The following is a 26,557-nucleotide window of genomic DNA, read 5'->3' as shown; positions in this document are numbered from 1 at the left end:
AAGTCACTAGCAAGGAAGAGTGCTGGGGGGAAACTGCACACACTGTTGAGCCCTTCATAAACAGAAACTTCTCTGAAAAAGTTTGTTTCAGGGCTTCGACTTTTGCCGGGAGCTCCTCCTGCTACAGCCAGCGAAGACGTGGCACAGCGACATGCCAACCCGGTTTGAAAGCTGTGTCTCTTCCTAATGAAACAAAGTGGTGGGACTATAGGGGAAAAAATGATTTTTTTTTTTTTTTTTTTTTTGTCCCAGAACTACTTCGTTTCCCCATAGACAAACTGCACAATCCATTTTTTGTATTGAGCTTAGGAGAAAGAGTCCTTCTGACCTTTCTCCTGGCTTGAAGGGAAGGGAGGAGAAAATATACATATATGAAAAAGTTAAAGCTCAAACCCACAGATTTATATGTTGATCATCTCATTCAGTTCTGAGTTACAGCAGGCAGCTTCTGTTTTATTATCAATATTTAATCAGCATTTAACTCTGACAAGCATTAAGATTTGAAATTTTAAACTAAGTGCAACTTTGCTAAATCCTTTGTGTTGATTTTTTTCCCGTTAAGGGCTTTCTGAAGGATTCTATCTTTGCTATCTTAAAAGTCTGCATGTCCCTTTTGTTATCAATAATGTACAACTTTAGTAGCATGTTTTGTACTTTTCAATTTTTCAGCATGCAAGCTATCCCTGATTTATAAAGCTCACTGAATGGTGTTTGATTATTGAAAATGCTTTTATATACATTTAAACAAATGACTGCTCCTGGAAAACTAACACTATTGTCCACAATTCTGTAAAAACACATTTCCCCTCCCTTCTCCCCAAATCAAACGTTTCAATTCAAATCCTTACTTTGAGGAAAAACTGGCACATAATTAGGCATTATGCCTCACAGTGCTAAATAAAGGAGAATGTAAACATCTTAATTTCGAAGGTTTAACCATCAAAGTCCCTTGCTGTATCTATTCTGTTATTTGCGCCTCACAGAAAAAAAGCAAGCAAACAAAACATGCAGTATAACAATCTATTTTACCAGCTCTGCCCTGCATCCCGCGCCGCATGCCCGAGGGCAGGCTCGCACGCAGCGCTGGGACGCCCGGGGCCACGCGGCCGCTCCTCAAGGAGTAGAGTCCTGCTCTGAAACTGCGCTGAGCGGCTTAACCGCTAACTCAGAAGATGGGATTTCACCTGAAATTAAGCTATCAAGCAATTGAGCTCAAACTCAATCAACCAAACCCTTAACCTTCCCTGTTTCAGTGGCACTGCTCTAATTAGGACTCTATCACTATTTCCATTACTATCTCCTATTCTCATGGTTTATTATCTCAGCAGTTTCAATTCTCACCCAGTTGAAATTTGACATCCAGTTTCTTGGACCACATATCGTTCGTTACGGCTTTATTTTATGAAACATGTTGCAAGATTATGGACCGATCCTGCAGCAAATAGGATTTTGTTGAAAACAGCATCCCCTCACTGCAGTGGAAGCAGGACAGAGCTAAACCTTCTCAGAGAAACAAGTCCTAACATTATAGGACATACAGAACAACTTATTTTTCGTCAAGTTGTGAATTTTGGTGTGCAGTTTGAAAACACATGCTTGAACATGCAACCCGCATACATACACCGTAGCTGATCCATGGTGTTTTCTCCAGTCCTCAGGGTCTTCCTACTGAGCCTGGAGCATCTTCTAGGAGCCAGAGTTTGGCTGAACCCTACTTACCAGCTCTGCCCAGGGGTGCGGGGTGAGACTCAATAACCTACGATACCCAGGAGGTCAGTCTGAAAGATCTCGTGGTCTTTCCCAGCGATACATTCTACAAATCACCCAAACTGCTTACTGCTGAGGGATGCACGCCAGAGGGTATGTCTGGCACGTGTGGTGGTAGCAATACAAAACATGTCTGCTTTTGGAGACATGGCTAGTCCAAACTTCAGGCTAGTCCAAAGGTAGTGTTTTGCATTTATCACAACCAAAATTCCTAATTTTCCTGTGTCACATAGCATCATGGCCACACGTGAATCATGGCTCCAGAAGAATCCCATGAATTCTGAGGCCCTCTGATGCACCTGGGACTTAATTTTTTTTCCTTCTTCACAGAAACTCAAAGGGGGAACACCACTGCAGGGCAAGGAACCATCATCATCTTAAACTGCAGGATCTGCTTCTTCTTCAATAGCTAAAATGCATCTAATACCTCATGGGCTCCACCATAAAAACCCCAGTAATATTCAAATCTTGAAGAGAGGCATACATCATACAGCTGACATACACCACTGGCATGACCAAGGATTGCAATATTCACTTCAACTTCATGAATTTCGTCCTCGCTAAATAGATATTTTTGGCAACAAAGAACTGAAAAAAAAAAACCTACATCATCCTCAGATCTATTTTAATTTAAAACAGAAGAGAACAGGGACATTTTTTTCCCCTTGAAGTACATTTTAATAAAATTAAAAATAAAAATAGCTCTAATTCACTTTGATGCATTCAGTCATTCTGTAAAATTCTAAGTTTAAAATGAAATCACCATTTTATATTCAAACAAGGTCAAGAGAACAGCACTAATGAGCACTGACATCACAGCGAACAGCAGCCACTGCTCAACGCTTACATCAGTGTTGCTTGTTGCTATGGTGCTTAACCGACTATTAATTTCTGAAAGAAGGTGATTATAAAGCAGCCATATGAACCTCAGTCAGATGACACCCTTCAGTACCAAACACTGATCTGCGTTACTCTTCTTTTCTGCAAGTTAATTTTGTGAATCACCACTTTTGTGATGTTAATATTTCTTTCCAACTTGAAACTTTGGACCAGAAGAGAAGCAAGGAGTTAATTTAGAAGCAAGGGACTTTCACATTGCTTTAAATAAAAATCATTTTGCAGAGAGTGGTATTTCTTTCCCTTTCGCTACGCTCCGAAAGACTAAAAAGCATGTGTTTTAATTTTTGCAGTGATAATAAGCAATCAAATTAACAGCTGAATTCTGCTCTCCTGCTCTGCTCGACATGCTGCTGTAAATCCAGGAGTGTCCCAGCCTGGGACGAAGCAGCGTTGAAGCTGACTTGACCATTCCCCAGGGATCTGCCCCGGCAAGGGGACCTTGCCGCGGGGCTGTGCCGCTGCAGCTCCCAGCCCAGCGCCCGTGGATGCTGGGCCATGGACTTGGCCATGTGGCCACCAAGACCAGCCAGAGCAGGGTCTTCCCATTCACGCACAGGCTCTGGCCAGTTACCAAGCAGCCTTCTCAGAACAAGGCTGAAAGCCAAAAACCACATCTTTGTGGCCTTGCTCCTGAAATGCAACTGGGCACCTAAACCATTGGCTTCCCAGGCAAAACATGGGTTTAAGGCACAGAGGTGGCTCCAAAAGCTTGGCTCCAAGCCCAACGCTGCAATCTTTATGCATGTTGCCAGAAGAGCCTTTATTTCTGCATCTAAGGCATGGGTTTGCAGGATCAGATCCTTCCTTCAGACACGCTTCAGAAACTGTGTGCAAAGTATTATTTGTGTTTACCTTCTTCAGTTGCTCCTGTAAAGCAATCTTCAGCTACAGCCCCCCAAAAAGGTCACTCTTCTTACCCTGCAGAGAAAGAAGGTAACACACATGACTGCTGGGTCAGCGTCAGCAACAACACCCAAAGCATTTTCACTGGCACCACATTTGCAAGTACAAACATAAATAAAGCAACAAATGAATCTAATCGTGTTTAATGGTGAATGACTTTCAGAGAGAGTTAATAAAAACAATCAAGTCACAGGACTGCTGCTTATCAGTACCAGCCAGTGTGAGGCTCTTCAGTTCAGCACGAACAACTTGGTCTTTGGGAGAAAAAAAAAAGAAGGAAAAAAAACCCATGGAGATGAGACATCTTTGTTCTCTAGCATAAACTTTCTTAATCTTGATGTCTATCAATCTATTTTCAGTTTGAATAATAGATGAGTTCAGTCCTTTGTTTCAGAAATCTGACTATTGTCTGAATGGGTTCTCCTTACTTAAGGCATTTTAAGACCATTTGTAACCACTGCTATTTTAGCTTCTGGATCCTTTCTTTTTTTTTTTTCCCCCCACCCTTTTCCATAGAGACACAGTCCTAGATGAGATTTTAAAACTAGCTGCATCTTCCATGCCTAATTCAAAAAGTTGTTTACTGTCTCGGGATATCATCTCATTAAGCATTACCAAGAGCACACCAAGCATGCTGAGGTGGTAAGAGCAGTGGGTATTAAAGAGAGGAATAATTGAAGAGTATCTTTATAAAAAGTAAGAGGGAGAAAACAGCACGTGTAGGTTTTTTTTACCCTGTGTATTACTGCATCTTGTGTACTCTCTCTTATGCAAAAGAGTATGTAATCTTTTAAGAAACATGACAATCTGCCACTTTCTGTTCATGTAATTGGGATCAACATATGGTACAAGAGAAAAGAAAAACATTTGTTTATTAATTTAGATCAAGTTACTAACTCAAACCACTAACAGCATTCAGAATTAATTCCACATCAATTGACCAAATACCTTAATAGAGTAAAATTATAACGTAATTTCACTGAAATGTTGATCTGCTGCTGCAGGGGTGCAGAATAATTTGTAATAAGGACAGAAAGAAATATGCAATAATGTGGTGACACAGATGACATCATACGAAATGGAAAGTCAGTGACATGTGGATGTGTAGGATAGAGCTACGTGAAACTCCATTTCATAAAATTCACACAGTGATGTGGAGTTTTGGGGGTGTTTGTGAAACTCATCAAATGGTAAGTTACGCTATTTACATCAGTGGGTGAAGCTTTTTACTGAAGTAGTAAAATATCAACCTCTGGGAAAAATCAGAATCTTCATTAAGTTCTTTCAAAAGAAAATGTACTCATTTGCCATGTATTTTGGAACGAAAAATGTTTTCACAATGAGAATGAGGCATTATTTCTTTACCATTGAAACACGATTATTTTTAGCCAGAAGAAAAAAGGTTACCTTGAGATGAAAGGAACATGAGTTTTATCTGTTGCTCACTGGCATTTTATTTTATTTTATTTCTTATGTTTTGAGTGAGCAGCTTTTCACAGTTCTTATAATGAGGTACCGGAAGATCAAGGGCCAAAATTTGTACGTGTTTGCTGAATAGGAAACCCTATATGCATATATACACACATATACCCTATATATGCACCCTTATGTGCTTCACTGGGGTACACATATAAGACATTCCTGATTCTGCACTGTAAAGGACATAACACTGCTCCATCATAATAGGTCAGGTCTCACCTTCCTAAGAGTGTGTAAAACAATACATCTTTTATGTAAAATACATGACCTTTGACACGCGATGTGCTCTTAGATTAGCAACCATAAAGGCTTTTATCCTGCTTTGCTGCGGGGGTTATCTTGGATTTGACACCTTAAACCTCTTTTCATATTTATCTGTTTTATAAATTTTCTGGGTATTTGGCAGTCAAATCCTTATTTTGGCAGTATTTTGCAAGCAGACTTCATTTCTACCCTGAGTCTTCGTGATAGCAAATGAACCATCTTAAAATGCACTTTTTAAGGAAACTGCTGAAAAATTACACGTTTGCATAAAATGTGCATACAATATCTCTTTCGGCAGTGCTGTAAAAGGCACGTAACGTTTTCTAAACACATTTGTCATATATGAACCGAACACGCTCCAAGGAAACCCAGTAACGCTGGCCCACCGTTAGCTGGTGGGAGACCAACGTGTTCTACCGAGGGCGACACACACGGAGGGCTGAGGAGGACTTCAGCTCTTCTCACAAATTATTCCCTGATTGAAATCCAGACTGCTTTCATTTCTGGTTATCTAAGTCTTGCTATACGCTACCTGGCTTTCAAAAATTTGGATAATGTACCATTGAAGTTAAAATGAGCAGCAGACAGCTGTTCCCACCTGCGAAAATCTCTCATTAATAGTCAAAAAGTTGAGCATCTCAAAAACGTCGAAACACAAATACAGACTTTCCTCCTGAAAATGTTTATATGGGTGAGCAAATTGATGCAGGCAACACACATTCCTTCCATCATGCTGTCTTTAACATAAACACAAAGTACCATCAACACTGTAAGTGTGCCTGTGGAGCAAACAAAGAAAAAAATCCCATCCTACCAAAGCAAGACACTTCACTCATATTTTCCCCCAAGGGGATGATTAAAATAGAAAACCAAACCACAAACAAAAACCCACTTTGTAAGCAGCAGTGGTCCCGCTGTCCCACGAGTGGAGGGAAGGTCTCCAAGCGCCCGCGACACCGTCCCCTCGGCTCAGCTGGCATCCCACGCGGGGAATGGTCCGTGCAAAACTACACGCCCGGCCCCGATTTTACCAGATATTCCTGAAAACATCGGGCTTACTTGCCGAGCGCCTCGGTTTGCCTATCAGTGAGATAGGTATACGCTTTTGTAATACATTTTTAAATCCTTGAATACAAAGATACTTTTTAAAATACCTGTTTTCAGCAGGATTTTGGAAAGACAACGGGTAATAATCCTAAAAAGATCACGACCTGAGCCAGTGCCGTAACCTTTTCAGTCGACTTTAACAGAAAGCCCCTGATTGCTCTGGATCAGGTCCTACCTATCAACCTGGCACCAAGGGACCAGGCAAAGAGACGGGACGCTTTGCCATTATACCTGTTGTCGGGTTAGACCTTGTAACTCTCTTGATCCCACAGCGCTTATTCCATTTAGTGGTCTCCTCCCTCAGGGCAGGGAGGTCATTTCGGGAAGGCTGCGGGATGGAGCCCGAGCTCCAAGCGAGTACTGCAAAGCCAGATTTAACCACTAATATAAATATGCAGAAACGGAAAGCATTGCAGAATGAAATTCTACTTAAAACAGTATCATTTTTATTAATATCTAAATAAGAAGAGCCTTGGGTATAGCCAAAAATAGATTATCAGAGACCTTGATCCCACACAAACTGCCTGTGAGTAGTTTTACACAGGAAAGTAGAACACCAGTTGAGCTGCTCCCCTGCCTAGAATTACGCGTGTACATTGCTTTGCCAGCGTCCCAGCCTCGAGAAGCCTACAATTCATTATTGGAAACCTAAAGTAGCAAGGGAATCTCCCCTCCACTACCTAGAAAGCACACTTCTTTAAAAAAAAAAAAAAAAAAAAAGAGAGAGAAAAAAAACACACACCCCCGATAGCACAACAAAAAATTGTTTCTGAAATTTGATTTCAATTCATTTTTTCTTATGTAAGACCAGCTGAAATACATTTAATGTGTCTGATTAAAATATTTACTACAAGGCTTCCTAAAAGCTTTAAAATATCAAAATTTGATCATCAAAATAAGCACTTCTGTGTAGCAATTTCTTCTAAATAAAGCGAACCATAACCACCTAATACCGCTGTTTCTTTCCCTTCAAAACTCCCTGAGTCACATTCAACTGCACACAGGCTGAAATATGAAATATGTCCTACTATTGTCATAATTATTATTTTCTTGTCCTGTGCAGGAATAGATGCAGTCAATGATTTTGTCAACTGTACATTTGTAAGAGAGGGAAAAAAAAAAAAAAAATGTTTTTCATTGGTGTTTTGCTCATCCTGAAAACAGAGGATGCACACCGACCGTGAAGAGCAACATGTGGTACCAGGGGTGCTTGTGGGCACAATCCTGCATACAGGTTACTTTTCTCACCCAGTGCACTTGCTTGAGTTACTTGCACTAACACACGCAAATCATATGTAGAATTGCTTTCAGGGCCATCAGCAATCATCTCTTCGGTTTTGTTGTACCTTTTTTTTTTTTTTTAAAAAAGAGGTATCCAGCAACCTAAAAAATATATTAAACTAACTATTTTAAATAATCTGAGGGAGAAAGATTTTTTCTGACCGTTGTCAAGGTGGCTACTTTTTATTGTGCAGCGTATATTAAATCTCAGGAGGCACGGTACGAGAGCTTTTCTATACAGGAGTCATTATCACCTCCTCAGAAAGTGAAATGCAGGTGAACAGTAAAACTGCGAGAGACTAAGTGCACTTCTTCCACCTCGCTTTGAAGAGGGGGAAACGGATTTGGTACAGGCCAAAACACAGGGATATTAATGCTCGCTACCTTGCTGCTTCTCAGTGGAAGGAGGGAGCAAATCATACTGTATTTTCACTTTCAGTCATTAGCAGGCTGTTCAGAATCTCTGGCTGGTGCTTATTATTTATTCTAAACAGAAATAAAATAAAATTAAAATAAATAACAGCACGAGGACAAGCTACGCACAGCACATTTTCTCTTTCAAAATAATATTACCTTTCAAGTCCACCGTAACCTTGGAAAAGAATCACTCGATGTAAGCCAATGCTACGAAACTAATCACAATCCATTCCTCCCCCGCTTTTTAATAGCTCTTACAGGAAATATGGGTACAGTTAATAGACAAGTTAAGAACAGCTCGCTTCCAATACAGAATTTGAACTGCGATTGTAAGTCTTGCATCTTTTAATGATGGATTGGTTATTTGCCTCACACGAATTACTTTGCATAACAGAGCTGGCCCTCGTTGAATTCATCAGACGTAAAGACCGTAACACTTTCCCAGCAAGTATCAAACCTGTCAAATGCCCAATCAAATGATGAGAGGCCATCTCACCGAGGCCGAGAGCCAGCAGATCAAACGCCGCCGCCTGTTTTATACTCGCCAGATCTTCCCCGTTTCTTAAAATAACTCCCCGTGCCTCGGTGCCAGCCTTAACCATTTTATGTCTGCGTTCCAACTCTCATCTTGAAACTTGACCTCACCTAATTCAAGTAAGGAGAGGAATACCCCTGCCCCGAGCCCCGCGGAGCACCGGGACTGCTCGGTGGCATCTCTGCGGAGCCGGAGCCCCCGCACCCGCCACCCGCCCCCTCCCACGACAGGCGTGGGGGTCTGCCTGGCAAAGCCGGGTCCTGGGAGCGGCTGGCGGTTCTCCCACAACTCGCAAGCGCGGATTTCCACACGCCCCCGCCGCGACCCCTGCGCCGCTCCGGCCACCCCACCTCGCCCCAAGACGGCCCTCGCAGCCCGCCCGCCCCGCCCGGGCGCTCGGCCCCGCCGCCCCCCGCCCGCCCGCCCCCTCCGCGGGGCAGCGCCGGCGGCCCGGCCCGCCGCCTTACCTGGCAAGCGAGCGGTACTCCTGGTCATGGTCATGTGAAAATATTTTCCAGGTATCCCTTAACAGCCTTTAAATATTGAAGCCTAAAAACAATATTTGCTGTTTTACCTTTGAAGCTTTAACAAAAGCTTTGTTTTAGCATTTACCTCGGTGTGCAATAAGAGTTAATAATCAAATCCGTCCCAACCCCCACAAATGTTAAACAAAAAGATAAAAGAAATGCAAATAGCTATTGTCATGGAAAGTTAAAGTACCTGTCTGTATTTTTAAGTGAAAACTATTATCTCTATCAATCAAAATTTAAGAATACAATAGCACTAATCACACAAGGTGCTTTGACTGAGGTACTTTTCCTCATAAAAAGTTTTTTTTTTTTTAACTGGTGCATAAAAGTAATACACTTACAATTAGATATGGTATTTGTAATTTTGTTATTAAAAACCCTCAGCAGTCTTATTGTTAATAAATGCCTCTGAGTCTGTAGGCTGATTTGTACCCAAGAAGACCAAAGTCCCTACATATTTTAATAAGGTTGATGAAATTTTATTCAGATTCTCACACTTTCCAACATGTGGTGGAACAGCACACTCTTCTGTTTGAGAGGAGTTACTCAAACGAAGGAAATAGTTAATTGGTAACCAAAACTACTACTTCTGGCCTCGCTGCACATTTTCCACATTTCTCCAAGCGCTGTCTGTACTACCACCGTCTGCTTTGAAGACGTGCCCTTTGTCATCTTTTCTTTAATTTTTGATACCAATTCCCTCTCGTTGCACTCTGAGGTTCTCCTAATACCGCGTACATTACATATACAGTATAGCCATTGTGCAGGCACACCGCACGGATTTTCTCCAAAGTCATTTTTAAAACTAATTTGTCCAGGCTGAATCAGAAACCGAGCTGCGCAGTTAATAAGTGCAAGAGCAAGCGACAGCAATTACGCCTATACTAAAAGAAAGAGCCCGAGATTAAAATACCTATAAGTAAATAGTTAAGCCAGGATGCCATTATGCAAACTCTGCTCTCAGGGAGGGATGTCTCCCACACTGAGGAGCAATAGGACTGTCATTTTTTCCCCCTGCAATATCAGGTTTCCTACTCTACAGTTCTGGTACTCTGCATCATGGCTAACATCTCTAGTGTGCTATTAATATCAATGAAGAGACGATTCAATTTCCACATAAGAAAAACCTTCCTATTACAGCGCAGACATTCTAGTGAGGACCCTTGCGAAGGAAACAATAAAGACCAGAGGGCTGGTTCCCCCCCCTTCTTTTTTTTTTTTGCTGCTGTTTTTGCAGTTCTGCGTTGCACACTGTTTGAAAGCTTCTAGCTAACAATGGAAGCATTATCTTCAGGATAGTTACAAAACAGGATTTGTTAGTACAAAGAATAATAACACCGAACTCATTCCCCCCCCCCCCCCGCCCCCCCGCAAATACCTGCCTATTGCAATACGGCAGTTAGTACTTTATTCAGAAGTATATTCCAGAAACACCTGTATTCTTGATCTAATTCCCTGCAACAAACTCCCTCAGCGGACCAGGTTTGCTTAAAGAGGTTTGGACAATTAAAAACAAACAAACATTTTGTGCATTGATAAAATGGAACAGAAACAAAAGTATCTTATTCTACCGGAGTGCAAACTTACCCATTAATGAGGAAGAAAATGGCTTAGAGCTGTACAGTAATTCCCAACCAACTGCAGAAAAGTTGAGAGTTTGAAAACACTAAAGCACTTTTGACTATCCAGCCTTTCTGTGCTTCAACACTGGCTGCAGTGTAAGGAAGGACTGAAGGTATGTGGTCTAAACACAACAAAAGCCACTGCCTTACTCTAGATTAAATATGCAGGAAGAGGCCCCTTTGCATAAACACAAACACTCAGCAAATGAGTAACTGGCTCAAATCAGACGCCTGCTGTGCATTCTACCTGTCCTGATCTCTGACAAGCTACACAGCTTGTTTAAGGGGATAGGAGCTACAAAATCAAATCAACTCATGGCGCTAAACGCTTTGCTCGTATAATCGTAAATAACAACAGCACCAACAACTCGACGCCAAGCCTTCATTTCTAATCTAAGCATTGCTCTGGCAAAGAGCTGAATCGTGTGCTGTGCCCGCTTTGGCTCAGCCACCCATCTCGCCAGAGCAGAAGAAACACAACCAAACACCACCTGCAAAATTCATTTTCATTAACTGTACTGAAATCCAATACATTCTTGGCCCGGTCTTTTCTTAACGAGGATTTAAAATTAATACAGAGACTTTTGGTTGAGTTGACAGAGCAAATCCGAATTTGCTTGTCCTGTCCCTGTTTTGTTTACTATGTAAAAGACATTCCACACACAAATCTATTTTAGCTGTTCTGAATCACTGCAGAATGCACACCTATTTACTAGTTTATTTGGGGAGAAGGGAGAAATTTCTGAAGTTTCCCTCAAAAACATTATTTTCAAAATATTACTCTCATAAAACAACCCCTCCAAACTATATTTACTTCAAAAAACAACTAAATTAGAGACTGTGATAACCACCAAGCACCTCTAAGCATTTATTATTATAATTGAATATATATAATTATATACTGTGATTTACTCTTGCTTCTAGAGAAATAAATTATTTTTCAGTCTCGTTTATCCTTCCATACCAGAAATAGAATGAAGCAGCACAATTTTAAAGCAATTGGAATTCACCAGTGTCCCTTCCTAACTTAAGGAGTCAAATCACATTGACCTCTTATTGTGAGTCCTAGCTACATGTTGGTTTTGGTAATTTAATTATTTTTTAATAACTTGCGGTATTAAATGATTGCCATTGAAACACAAATAAGATTATACTCCCCTGCCTTCCTCTCCTGTGCTCCAGACTACAAGGTAACGTGGACTGCGTCCGGCACCGAAATTTCATTCTGAAAGAGCACTTGCACGCAGGCAGACGCAGGAAGATTTGGGCTTTAAAAGATGCAACACACATTTACTGGATTCTCAAGCATGTGCCACAGATTATTTCAAAGGATACTGGATGTAATTCACAGTTTTTATGCGGATCAAGCGTGTTCAGTTCCACTGAGCACTCGTGCAGTATGGAGGGAGTTTTTACTTTTCCCTGGATAAACTCACCGCGTTAGAGCACAGCAAAATTGCTAACATGAGCTAGTCAAGCCTAACCAGATAAAAATCCTCCATGAAAGAATCCTGCAAGAAATTTTAGAGCCCCTGTATCATTCGCTATTTTTGCATTGAAATGACCTTCCAAATAAGGTGTCAGTTAATACGGTTCACATAGATGATAGGGATCTAACCTTGATGCAAATAAACCATAGAACAAAATTTAATCAGTATATCACTGTGTAAAAGCCTTTGTCCATCCCAATGGAGCTTCTAATGACTGTTTTGGCAGTTCTGGCTGGTAGTTATGCCTCCCTGCTCATATATATCTCATACTGGTTGAGCAAGCTAATGGAACCGCTGTTAGTGGAATCCAATATTAATACCCTGCATCATGCAAAACTGGATGCAACTGAATAAATTATACAATTACAGGTAGTATCTAATTCCATAGGTATTAGATACTGGGCTCTAAATTAATATTTTAATAGAGAAAGTGAAATAAATACTACATTTCAGGTAAGATATCTATGAACTCTCTTTCTGCCAGCCCTCCTGCTGTAAGCCTACTCTATACTCACACAAAACAGACATAGGACCCTGACAAAAATTGGCAGGCAAGCTTTAGATGCCAAGTGACACATACTGATGCACGGAGTCAAAGATGCCATCTTCATGCAAGCTCCATTAGTTATGAGCTTAAGAGAAAAATGAAACAAAAAAAACCTAAATAAAACAAAACAAAAAAAAAAGGGGGGGGGGGGTGAGAGTGGAGCAAGACCTCCAGAAAATAAACAGGGTGTACAGTTTCAAAGGCTACAGACACAGACATTTCATTGTTCAAGCCAATTATCAGTGGAAAATAATAACAACAGATGGATTCAGAGTCACTGACTTTTCATATGCACTTCATCTCTGCACAACAGATGATGAAATGCGAGAGCTATCTCGGAAAGGCAAAACATCTTTCAGTAAAAGAACTCTATACTCCAGATGGGGACCTTCTAAGGCAGCTGATTATCTTCTTATAATGTTGTAAGATAGACTTACTAAAACATTTCAAGAACTGATCAGATCGGATGAGCACAATGGCATCATTATGAGGAGTAAGCTGCTTCGGCCTCAGACTCGTGACTAAACTAGCCAGAGATTTCAGTAGGGTCAGAGCTGCCCGTTCCCCATTTTCACATCAAGTACCGGTTCCAAAAAAAAGGGCCCGAAGCTGCTGCTCACAGCCTGGGCAAAAATGGGGGTCGGCTTTGCCCGGAGAGGGGATGCAGGCAGCGGCTGCAGGAATTGGTCCCCGATAAAAGTCCTGCCGCCGCGAGCGAGGCGAGCCCCCTCGCCTTCTGCAAGCACGCCATTTCGCACGGGGACAAAGGCAAAGGGACAAGCACAACTGTTTCCACTATAATTGCTAGATGTAGAGGGACCTCGTCATCCAGGGGCCTACAGCGATGTAAATTAGGAGTAACCTCAGCTGGGTCAATGGAGTTACGCCTGTGAAAACTGGTGTGAGGCACCAATAAGACATAAATTCTTTCTTACAAAGCCTTTACAAAAAAATCATCTTTTTATGGGAAATAAAAATTTGCTTTCAAAGGGAAATAACAAATACGTGTAAATTTTGGTGGTTCCAGAGATAAGCAGTTCCAACAAATGTCACAAACACCCAGTGAAGAACCACCTACCTAGCACAACCTTCTCCCACTCAACCTGAATACCACAAAGTATGTGTTTTTGATCACATGAATCAGGTACACCACAATCTCAAAACTCAAAAAAAAAAAAAAAAGTAGTGGAAAAATTAGCTCATTAATCTTTAAGACAACATTTCTTTAATGGAAGAATACTACACAAGTAGCACATTAAAACAAACTGGTTGCCATTTCCACAGTTTCTTCTCCAAAACACTGCAAGGAAAATTTAAAAAACGACACGCTCTGTAAATCAATATCGCATACCAAGGGGTAGCAATACACAACACACACGCACTGAACTTGCACCTACTGCTAATTTATTTCACAAGTTACAAAATATTTCATAAGTAGAGGGCTGTTGGCTTCACAAACGCGAAGGGAAGAGATGAGTTTGCGGGCACAAAGCACAGCGTTTCCCCTCTTTGTGAAGTACTTTGTCAAAAGTAAATTCACAGGGGAACATACGAGCAAAGAGTAAATTTTGCCCAGGGCAAAATTCTGCAACTGCTTTAAGAAGCAAACAAGAACACAAAAGATGTGTAATACAACCATCTGGCTCTACTCATGCTATATCAATAATCCCCAAAATTTATCCCCACCCCCTTAATCAACCCACACTGATGCCACAAAACCAAATGGCATCACTTATGCTTCCTGCCCATCACATTTTGAAATGATATTTAATATGCATGCAGTACATATTTGCATGTTAATCAATTTCTTTAAGAAAAAAATATTTTTGCTTCTTGAGCTATTAGTTCTGCTTTTTCTACTTATTCACACTGGGATCTCTAAAACCACCAAGAAAGTCCTTGTGGTAAAGATACTCTCATATCGACACGGCATCTCAGGTATCAGGATAACGTACCGGTCAAAATTTCAATCTCTTCTCTCTAGTTTTGTGTCACAGTGTGAAAATAGCAGAGGGTGAATAATAATGTGCCAGCAAAACTAGCTGTTCAAGAACCACGGGTAAGCGATCCGTTTTGAACTCGAGGTTGGATGCGTTTCTAAGTGTCGCCCCATTTAGGATGCAGGGAAGGAATTACGGAGGGGAAGCAGGATATCCTACGTGTCTTCTCCATCTAGGATTTCAAATATTTGCAGCAATTATTTCAGGCTACCCCCATCCAGGAGCCAGCCTGCTGGTGAAGGAGGAGGAGAACAGGGAGCTCCTGGACGGGGATGGAGGACGAGCCTCCAATGTGCGTTGGCCGCACGGCCGCTCTCCCTTCCCACCCCAAGCCGGTGGTGGGAGAGCACCCCGGGACAGACAGACAGCCATGCGAAGTGACCGAAAGGGCGGCCCCACGATTGTTTGGGGTTGGCTTCGTTCTTGAGGGAAAATCACCCGCGTAACCATCGTGATTCATACCGCGAGCGCGCAACGTGAAACCGGTACCAAAAACAACACTTCAAAGACGGTCTCTCTCCGGCGACCGACGGCCACGGGCGCTGACTCAGAGCTCTTATTCTTAATCGACTTTTCTGCAACAACATACCCCGGCCCAAACCCTGCCTCTCCCCGTGGCCGTGGCTGGCTGCCTGCACCCTCCCTGTGCCTGGGAGCCGCCCGGGGGGATGCACGCCATGGCGCAGATGGTGCCCCACGGCCAGCAGCGCTTCTTGCCCTCCTGTAGCACGAACATACGCTTGTTACATAGGGAAGGAGAAATACAAGCCCTGAGCACTCATGGCATAGGTGGAAACGTTTTGCACCTATTTTCCTTGGAAATAAGCGTACATATAGTGGTTATGTCTGCTCCTACATCCAGACTATCAACCTGAGATCACAAACACTTTGTTAATTTTTTTTTTTAAATCCACTTTTCGATTGCTTCTGCTATTTCTACGGCTTGACTTGTACGGCCTCTTTGTAAGAATTGAAAACAGTCTCCCACAAACACAGGAACGGGTGAAAGGTTTAGAGAGCTAATCCACACCTGGGCTACGTAAAAGGGGCTCATATTTTCCAAACAGAAACACAACCCCTGTTATATATGAACCAGATTTGGATCCAAACGCTAAACCCTTCACCACATCCTACGCGGGGCTCTGCAACGGTCCAGGGGAGCGGTGGTGGGCGGTGGCCGCGCCCGCGGGAGCACCGGCTCCATCGCGCTGGCGAGCCGCGGGCCAGCAGCCGTGCCCTTGGACTGGGACGCGAAGGGCAGACCCGTCCCCGGTTACACCACGGTTAATGCGGGGTAATCCCCATCCCGCGCACGCCTCGTACAGAAGAATCTGGCCCTGTCTCGTTACTCTTGTTAGAAAAACGAAGGCTGTGACAGAAAATAGCTGAGAACTACATCTTGCCGATGCCAAAATACAATAATAACATGTTCAAAGATTTAATTTAGAAGACTACAAAGTCTAGCTCATACATCATAACACCTTGAAATAACACTTTAAGGTCAAATCCTGTGCATTTTTGGAAACCACCAAAACATAATGAAGTTTTACTTAAACACAGCATTTACATTTATAACGCATTTCAGATTCTTCAAGTAAGCTAGACCACATGCTAGGAAAATGTACTTCCCACAACATACAAATTAAGTCATATACAGCCTTCCCTCCGCAGGCTGAACAGCCACCGGCACAAATGGAAGTCCTGTGTACGGATCAAAGGCAGCATGTGGACCTCAGAATATGATTTTTTTTATTTTTTTTTAATTGGCAAAACATGAAATCCCACTAGTAGTTTATTTTTGTTGCCTTCCTTGCCCCTTTTCTACCTCTCCCACTTATTTCACAACGGAACATTTTTAAACCACTAGAAATCTTTGTGGCAAAGATGATGTCATACTGACACAAGATCAGGTGTGAGGTATGGTATGAATAAATACTTATCCGCAACCACATTTAATTTTCAATGGTTGGGCATCAAGAGACAAAGAAGTTCTTATGCAGACATATTAACTGAGGATTTAATTTTAAATGGTCTGCATTTAAAAGAGCAGGAACAACGCATCGGGCAAGCCTAGAAGAAGGAAAAAAACCCACAAAACAAAAAATGCCTTGCCCCTTCCTTCTTGTTTTTGGGAAAAGCAATGCACAGCCCTAAAACTTATTGCTCTTCACGGTAATAAATATATGGTGCTTGATTACTTCGTCTTCTAAGTCACCGATACCATGCAGGATAATTGTACTTTATGCACTGGTAATAAAAACTCTCTCTACGAAAATAAATATGTATTTTACAGTAATCAAGCAGGAACTAATTTTGTACTTTTTCACAAGTAGCCATTTACTTTGGCACTGAATGGTAATGTGTAGTAGAGAATGCAGTATATGCTTTAACCCAAGAAAAATTAGACTTGAAAATTAATACACAGTGAAAGACAAATTTAAAGCAGCCTTCTTGTGTTCTGACATAAGAATATAAAAATGACATGAGCAACTAAAGATTAGTTTACATACTTTTCAATCACAGCTGCCGCTCAGTAACCACAATACCTTTAAAATGACATTCTACCGAAACAGATACAGTTTGGCTGCAACAGCGGCTAGATACAGTTAACGTGAAATTAAAAGGGCATTTTTTTATTTACATACATCATACAGCACTGAGCCCCAGCACAATTACAATTGAAAGATTTTTAGCGTGATTAATTTAGAAATAATCTAGTGATAAATAGAGTGCATTGCAAGTGATTCTGCCGAGCAAATTTTTATCACCAGCCATAGATGTCAAAACACAGTTTCAGGGACAGAGAAAGAACGAGTCACATCTTCTTGGTTAATATTTAATTGGGTGCTAAAGATTCCTCCTAAGGACCTCTGAACCATCACTGACAGCCTCACAAGATGTCCCTATCTGTGAAACAGATACCAACCCTTTCTGTATAAACTAAAATAACATTAAATTTAATCAAACCATTCAATTAATAAATCACTTCAGTGGACATTGCAGCCCAAGCCCCGTTTAATTACATAATTTTAAAAACATTTGCACACTGCAACCACTAAGATTGGCTCTGAGGTTTCATAATACACACTTAACACTTGAGTTGGAGAACAAATTTATTTAATAAATGCAGAGCTAAGTGCAATAATGCCACTCCACTCAAACTGCAAAATCACTTAGCATATCCTGCGAGAAAAAGCAAATAAACTTTTTCCCCCTTTAAACGCATGTCACCGCTACCGCTGGCAGAAGCCTCCTTCTTTCCGCCCGCATTTGAGCCCCGGAAGGGGGTGGGAGAGCCGGGGTCCCCTCCCGCGGCGCAGAGCATCCCTCCGCTCAGCCCGAACCCCTGGCCTCCCTCCATCCCTCCCTCCAAGCTTTTTCCCCATTCCCCCCTTGGTCTCTGCGGCTTGCTGGGTCTCCCCAGTCTCCATCGACCTGCTCCAGCTCTTCCCATTCCCACCTCGCGTTCCTGCCCCCCGTTTCCCCCACCTGCTCCCTTTCTCTCTGCCATTTGAGATAGCTGCAGTGAAAAAAGCTGGTTGGGAAAAAAAAAAACACCAAACAGGACGGAGGGAAGGGGCTGGGGAGGAGAGCGAGGGAAGGAAAACAGTTTAATAAGGCCAAGCAGAACTACACAATTTCCAACAACAGCAAGAGACGTTCCTGAGCACCAGGATGAAAAATAAAAGCCGCAGACCAAGTGTATTACTTGAAGTGGGATTCAGGCTCTGGGATGGGTGTAACGCCTATATCCGCAGGACAGAAGAAAACCGTGTTGCTGCCATATATAACTAGGTGTGACAACGCAGGAGAGGTTGAAATATGTATGGACCAAGCCTTAAATGAAGGGGAAAAAAGCAAAGCGAAGGGTTTGTCACAGCTTAGAGGCACAGCTGTGTGCACTCGTACAGACTTTGCATTCATTCATATAGAGCACAGCTTTCAGGTCCTGTGGTTCCAGCATGATTTTTGGACGAAAGCTGAGCCTCAAAAATAAATAAGTCTATATTTGGCCTGCCCTGGATTCGAGAAGTTCTCCGTAGTACTTTGCATAGAAACAATCTGAATTAATACAGGTTAAGTTTTCGAGATTATAATATCCTTTACAAGCCAACGGATGCGCCTCTAAAATTCACTGCCCTGACAAATAGTAGAGCTCTTGAAAGTCTGCTTGTATTAGTTTTATGGATCTATTCTACTGCTTAAATCAGGTCTCATTAAAATTACCATCCACACAAGTTCTCCCACTGGGAAATCTACATGCCAGAGCTCCTCCAGTTCCGCAGGCGGTGCTCGGAGGGGGTTGCATACTGCAAAATAGCTGCGGACACGGCCGGGGGGAGGACGGGGAGAAGAGCAAGAGGACTTCGGGACAGCAAACAAGTTACTCCTCAGCCGCCTCTGATTTTAATCAGAGCAGCTTTTGCTCCAGTGGTGCAAATGCATCCGTGAAAAGAAATTCTACTGCCAGAAATGAAACCGGGGCGGTGGTGCCCCTCGGAAAGCCAAATCGGGTCTCAAACATCCATTTTAGTGTTGGAATGGCAGGCTAAATACACAAACACTGCACCTGACAACTCACACTAAAGCATACGATCTGCACACTGCCCCTCCAGTTTAATTTTTAATAGTAACAGTACTTAAATCTCAGCATTAATGTATTAATGTTCAAATGAATACAATTAAAGGCATCTCTATTTCTCCAGTGCTAACGACCTGGAAGATCTCTCCACCCTTCATATTTGCGGGGATTATTACAAATATATTCTGTAGCCCTTGTTTTGGCAAAGAAGCAAAAACCTTTGCCTTTTAAATATAAAGTAACGGGAATAATGAATAATATATCTTCTGATTTTTGCTCTGCCATGATATATATATAATGATATATAAAATGTTCATTTATTATTATCACACATCCTAGGAAGCAGACATGCAAAATTACTTTTTTTTTTGGTCTTATAAGGGTCATTTATCATACGGAACGTCCTCCAAATAGGTAGTCCTAAAATCTCAATTTACAAAGACATTTTTTAAAGCTGAATTCTTCAAACAGGGCTACTCTCCTGATGGTTAAAATAAAAACTTTATGATATTGAAATAGCTGGATTTAAGGAGACAGAAATGCTCTGCATTTTCTTTTAGAAGTTCCTGCCCCGACAAATTAATGTCTGCCTATTATTTGTACCTAAATCTTGCCACATTTATTAGTAACAAAAGCACTGTGTGACCCTCTTTAGGCCAAGTTCAGAAAAGAAACGCATTTACTAAAAGAGCATTAATTTTTATCGTAGCATCTGTGATCTTTGGGTGGGGAAAGGAAACACCATAAAAAAACCGAAGTCTGTATATACAAACTATCAGTCAGATTTTAACACTTATGCAGAATAATGCAAAGCTTTATTTCTTTTTGATGTTAGCAGGCTTTTTTTTTTTTTTTTGCATTCCATTTTTCAATATGTAAAATGACAAAATGCAAAAACAAAAACACAAAAATGTGCTTGTTAGGGCTGGCCTAGTTTTTTGAAACACGCACAAAAAAATAAAACCCACTCATAAGATCTTATTTTAATATGTAATAGAAGAATCTGGCAAACATTAGCCAGAATAAGTCTAGCCAGCGAACACAGACTAACATACTAGTCTGCTGCTGCAAAGCAAAAGGGAAATTTGATCGTTTTCTTCCAACACACAAGAGCAGCATCTTCCACCTGAAGAGCACCGAAGGAACGCGGTCCAGGCGTCTGCGCGGGGCCGCGGCTGCCCGAGCAAACACCGTGCTCCTGCTCAGCTCCTTGGTGCTCACACCAACACCTGAATCATCTCATTTGCAAATGGAGCCCCCTCAGTTGTCCCATCTCCAATCTCTCCTTTGCCCGAAGATGGGTTGGTAAAAGTAAGTCAAGAGTAAACGCGTGCCTCTTCCCCAAAGCTACGTCCGCGCTCACTCCGGCATTGGCCGCTGCGGTCTTGGTGAGCAAGACCCAGCAAAAACCAAGCAGAAGCGCGATGCTCTTTTCGTGAATTTTCTGTGTGTCCAGAATCTACTCCAAGTCGCGCAGCTTTGAAGCAGTACCCAGAGAAAGAGTCAGACGTAAAACTACCTCCAGGGAAAAGGGAAAAAAAAAAAAAGGGATGATCAAGAAAGAAAAAGCAAACGGGAGAGCTGGAGTCAGCACAGTTAAAGACTCTGATGAGGAGGGAGGTAGAGAGGGAGGACAACTACAAAGCGCTTAATTATAAACCCCAAAATGTTAGAAAACCAATCTCATGCTAACAATTTGCGTATTTTGGGATTACCTACGGATGAGGAAGGTTCAGCTTAATCAGCTATCTGTGCAAATGGATCCCCAACGTGCCGGAGCTGAACTCAATGGACAATCCCATTAGAGTGGAAAGAGCACGTAAAACGCCCTTGAGAAACGTGGCTAATGCCACAAACACTGAGGAAACAACCGTTAATAAATTCTTCCATTTTCAGGCTTAGGAGGCAAAGGGCAAATGTTGAAAGAAGCAGAAGATGGGAAGGGCACAGCTACGCTTTATAAAAAGTCCATTTCATGTGTCACACGTTCCCGAGGCAGGTCTCACTCCTCAGATTAAAAACATCATTTTTAAGCCACTAAAATAAGCCTCTCAAGAGGGAAACAACGGCATCTCTTCTTTAAGGCACCTAAACTTAAGATGTCTCTCCTTCTTCCAGGATAGGAGACAATAGAAGAAAAGTCTCTATAAATAGAGAGAATAGAGAGGCTCTATAAAAAGAAAGATATTGCAAAAAGTCTCTATAAAAAAGCTTGCAAAAGGTATGAATTCAGGTATCAGAGGCACTCTGTAAAACTCCTGTTTGGGCCTTCTCTTTTTGATCAACGCCGTCCCACAGGACAAAAGCTGTTCCCACGTCCAACTGCGGCATGCCGGAGATTTACTTGGCCTCTCTCTATCTTGTATTTACCCAGGAAGGATACCGTGGACAACCGCGTGCGGAGAAAGTCTCTAGCAGAAGTAATCTGGGGGTGGATAGCCCCCCAAAACCGGGCTACACACTGAGACAGACATGAGCTTGACAACTGCTGGAAGACCAAACCTCAACCTGCCGCCCTTTAGGCACAGCCCGCGCCGGGCGCTGGTGGGACGCAGGGTCAGGAGAAGGTCCACGTGGTGGGATGAGACCTGAGGAGCTCAGCACTAGCGCTGTTATCAGCTATAAGCAGCGCCCAGACTTCAAAGACCCGCCAATGATACCGCAGGGCCCAATCCTATCGGCATCTTATCCATCCTTACCACTTAAAACACATTTATCGCCACGTGCACGAGGACTCCGGAGCATCCCCGCCATCCCCGAAGGACCAAGCCTGGCTTCAGCGGCCACCCCCCAGACCGGCTCCTCTCCTACCTGGGTTTGATCCAAGCGCTCATGCAGCGCGCTCTTACATTTTATTCTCCCCGAAGCTTTGGCAACTGAAATCTATTATGATGTCAAAAGGTAGCTGACAACATAAAATGTATCCCGCTGAGTTGATGCCGCACGCTGCTAAATTTACAACAACATAAGTATCATAAAAATTATAAGAACTGCAAATTAACCACTGATTTTTTAGTTCAGTGACATAAATAACAGTAAAGATCTGGAAAACTTCCAAACATCTTTACAACTGTTTAATTTGTCAAAATCTATCAAGTGTATTTCAACCACAAACCTGTCCTCTGCAGTGCGTTAGTTTTCACGTACTTACGCTGGCATCAAAGGCAACAAAAATAAAGCTTACGTAATTACTGTATTCTGATGCACCTTTCCAGCCATGCCTTTATTTCTGCTTTTCTTCCTCTGTACTTCTTTGTTGACACTAACAGTCGGCAATGTTTTAAAAACGTTCACACTAAAAAAGAAAAAAATCATTACTGCTTTCCATCCCTCCTAGGTTTGCCCGGGATACTCAAGAAGGCACATCGCTTTGTTTGCCGATTTGAGCAGTTTTCCACTCGTGCGTTGCGCGTACCTCGCGATGCTTGCGTCAAACCCTTTTATTTACTCCTTTATTTGTGCACCAAGTTCTGAGAATGCAAAGTCCCTTTTCCAGCAGTTGCAAGAGAGCAGGCAAAGATAAACAAAAATAATAAATTTTATAGGTTCTATTGCTTTTCCTGGGGGGGGGGTGGAGCTCATTTTTATATAGCTATTTATTTTTTATGGTTAAATATCAATTATTGTCTTTTCTAAGACACAGATTTAGTAAATAGAGTACATTTTCACAACCATTGCAAGATTAACTAAACTTGAAGTCCAAATGTGCCGAATTGATGGTGCACAAAGTTAGGGTCTTTCTGAAAAATAATACAAAGAGTATTTCTATTATTTGATTGCTCAGGGGCTGCGAAGCTTCCTAAGCCCCCCATGTTCAACCTGCTAAAAGCGCTTTGGCCACTGCACCAACACGACGGCGGAGGGCTTGCCGGTACCGGCCCCAGCACAAACCAACACAGGCAACGCAGTTTTGCCTTTTGCAGAAAGAATTGGCCAAGATCTTTTCATGTTTGCCCTACCCAGGGATTGACACCAAGAAAATTCATACACAGCTCCAACTGCTACAAGGTAGTCGTTATATGCAAAAGAAGTAGTTCAGGTAGGCACTCTCAGTTCTCGACCGACAAGACTTTGCTGTCCTCTTTTTTTTTTTTTTTTTGGCTTTTAAAAAGGCTTCTCGTGGTACGGAGAAGGGCTTCTCCCTTCGAGCTGGCTCCGTTTTCCTCAGAAGCCATTTTGTGCTTTTCCTATACTTAAAATGTGAAATATTACAGGAACCAATTAAACCTTCTCGAATAGGAGAAGCTAATAAATCCCTCCCTCTAATAATACCGAAGTGCAGCTTGTTGAGTGACTGAGCAGAGAAAACACGCCTGGTGCAGCTCCACGGGCAAAAAAGCCCATTGCAAAGGCCAACGAGGTGGGGGTTCACAAAGACGTGGTTACCAAACTATTCACGTGTGCCCATGCCTGGCCTCAAAGCTTCAGCCACTCTCAAGAGCTGACAGCCGACGTGCGCCTCAAGTTGTCCCCGTGATCCCACCCAGCCAAGGCCTGGTGGCTCCATCACTTGGGGACCGTAAGGGCGACGTGGCTCTGTCCCAGAGGTTGGCGGGCAGGGTGGCACAGCACGTTTTTTGAAGCAGGGTAATATGCGCTGCGATGTGTAATACCACACTGATTTCAATCTCGACCACGTTGGCTACCCATATGGAAGCAGGAAAGGAAGCCGAAGGACCGGGTTTGACACGATAGGTTAAACTCAGCCCCTCACCCCCAGTAAACCATACAGTAAATCTTTTTACACTGTAAAAGCAAAATAGAATTGCTTTCCGTTTGTCTTAAAAAATAGGATTTATGCTTAAAATACAGCAAACCAACTCAGAACACAGCACAGCTCTAAAAATTAAGCATCCGGATATACAAGGAATTTTTAAATTAATTTTCCCACTGTGTTGTTTGCAAGAACAGTACACTTAAATGGCCACAACTCATTCAGTGACAGCCAGAGGTACCATGCAGGCGCTATGGAATAGTTTAAGTAATTCAAAGTTCTTTGATTAAATCTAACATAATTGCACATAACTGGAAAAAAATCACAGCAAGTTGGCTTCGCATATTGCATTGCATAAATCAGAAGCGATTCCCACAAAATCTATCCTTTCCAGACTATTTTATCTAAGCAACATATAGCTGTTACAACAATTTTTGAGTGATTTTGATTCTCGTTGTGGTATAATGAGTAATGAAGAAAACACTTTTTTTATTCTGGTTTGCACTGATGAGATGTGTTTCTTCTTTGACTAAACTCTCGGTGACTCAGTTCTGCCGCTTCACAACAATGAGTTCTCATGTTTCCCTCTGCACAGAAAAAAAATAAGTTTTCAACTATCCCGTTCCCAGCTCACGATGAAGGGAAGGCCTTCAGAGCTCCTATAATTCGTGCTGCTCGTTGCAGAGTAAAACCCTACACACCAAAGTGTCGTGCTAACTTAGAGGTCAGACCCAGCAAACGGACATCAGTGTGACAAAACACTGCCTGAAGAGGAGCCCCAAAACTGAGTCTTCTACAGCGAAAAGGAGCTTGAAGAGCTTCAACGTGAGCTTGAAGAACATTTCTCCCTAGATGAGAAGATGGGCTTGGCCAGGGTGACTTCCCCCAAAACTCAAAAGCTTAGCGACAGGCTTCTGCAGCCATCTTTCTCTGACGTTCCCAGGAAGGGCAACCACAAAAACTGCTTCTTGCACTGAAAAGAGAACAGGCCTTTCTCTGTGCTCTGCACCAGATCTTCAGACTTAAGTTTCTCTTTCCAGTAACGTGCGATGCAAACGCTTTGTGCTACGTGGGGCCTAATATTTTCAGGCCCAGAGACTTAATTACATTCTACTCTAATTGGCACATGGTACTGAAGTACAAATATTAATAACATCAACAAAAAAAGAAAATCCTGATTGAGATGGCAAACTGAAGACCGAATTAATATATCAACAGTAATCACTTTTCCTAATCACAGCAGCTACTCCACCCTTTTTATTGATCTTTTTCCTTTTTTTGCTTTATTTCACTATAATCTCCTGAATCTTGATTGAATTAGCTCAAAACAATTGCGCACCTAGCCAGGATAAGCCATGCTTTGGTTTTCAAACCCTTCCCTGGTAGCAGCTGCACAGTGCGTTGTACGACGTTGTTGAGACCAACCTGTCACTTCTCAGCATCTCCCTTCTCCTGGTGCTCGTCCCTGAATCCACAAACTGAACAATCTGCTGGGCTGGTGGGCAGTCAAAATTTGCTCCGTCTAGGAAAGAGGCAACTGTGCTAGGTCCGACCTCCTCCCAGCCACGATGATTTAATCATGCATAGGTTTAAAGGAACCTTCGTTTAACCGTAATCCGAAACCTAGTAAGAAAACCAAACCATGTATCTTCTTTAGACATATCTGTTGATCAAATATTTTACTCCAATGTTCTCTACAGCATCATTATGGTACTCGCACGTGTTCACCCCAAGTATAAATCTTCAGCATGTCCTACCTGCCTCTGCAGCAGCTTTCCTGGAAACAGCTTTATTGTGTTCTAGTAAACTTCACTCATGTTATTTATTCTCCTCTAAAAGAGAAGTTACACTTCACTGTATTCATTCCTAGCGAAGACAAGTTTCTGCCTATCAAAAGACAAGGACTCGTGTAATAATACTGATAATGGGTAGAAATTACACATTTTATAGGGGAGAAGACAAAGCGCTTCATGTTTTATAATAGTTGTGCTGATATCATAGTTTCACCAAACTGCTTTCATACAAAATTATAGCCTTCCCTCCTGAGTGACCTAACCTGCAACTATTTAGGATAGATATAATGGGGCATACTGTCAACTACAAATCAAGAGATGCACTGGCTTCAATGGAGATTTTGCAATTGGCTTCCAAAGACTTGTAAAGCGACAATCTGACCCCATATTTTCAGTAAAGGGCTGAAATATGCTATTGAAAGGAAATAAATCAGGCTAGAAAGAAAAAATAACCAAACAGAACTTTAAAAACCTGTGAAAATAAAAAAGAGCCTTCAGGTTGCGAGCTGAAAAGGATCGCACATTTTAATAAACAGACAGTAATTACAAATATTACTGAACAAAGGAAAAAGAAACTAAAACATGCCGAGAAAGATAATCAAGTAAGAAACGTGCTTATAGGATGC

At 42.1% G+C, this 26,557-nt stretch overlaps 1 protein-coding gene across 13 annotated transcripts in view; it reads right to left on the bottom strand.

The window, feature by feature from the left end:
* Positions 1–26,557, bottom strand: part of FOXP1 (forkhead box P1) — a 389,271-nt gene that overhangs the window by 222,191 nt on the left and 140,523 nt on the right. For 11 of the 13 annotated variants that reach the window (XM_075158627.1, XM_075158622.1, XM_075158623.1 and 8 more), the window contains one exon: positions 3,520–3,585. The gene's annotated coding sequence lies outside the window, so the exon portion shown is untranslated. Of the gene's footprint in view, positions 1–3,519; positions 3,586–10,770; positions 11,361–26,557 lie in introns of those variants that run through there. The other 2 variants (XM_075158629.1, XM_075158635.1) reach the window with 2 other exon arrangements.

The sequence above is a fragment of the Calonectris borealis genome, chromosome 10 (genome assembly GCF_964195595.1).
Source record: "Calonectris borealis chromosome 10, bCalBor7.hap1.2, whole genome shotgun sequence".
Classification (NCBI taxonomy): domain Eukaryota; kingdom Metazoa; phylum Chordata; class Aves; order Procellariiformes; family Procellariidae; genus Calonectris; species Calonectris borealis.
Note: the sequence above shows the minus strand (reverse complement) of the source record. Positions and strands in the feature narration are given on the sequence as shown.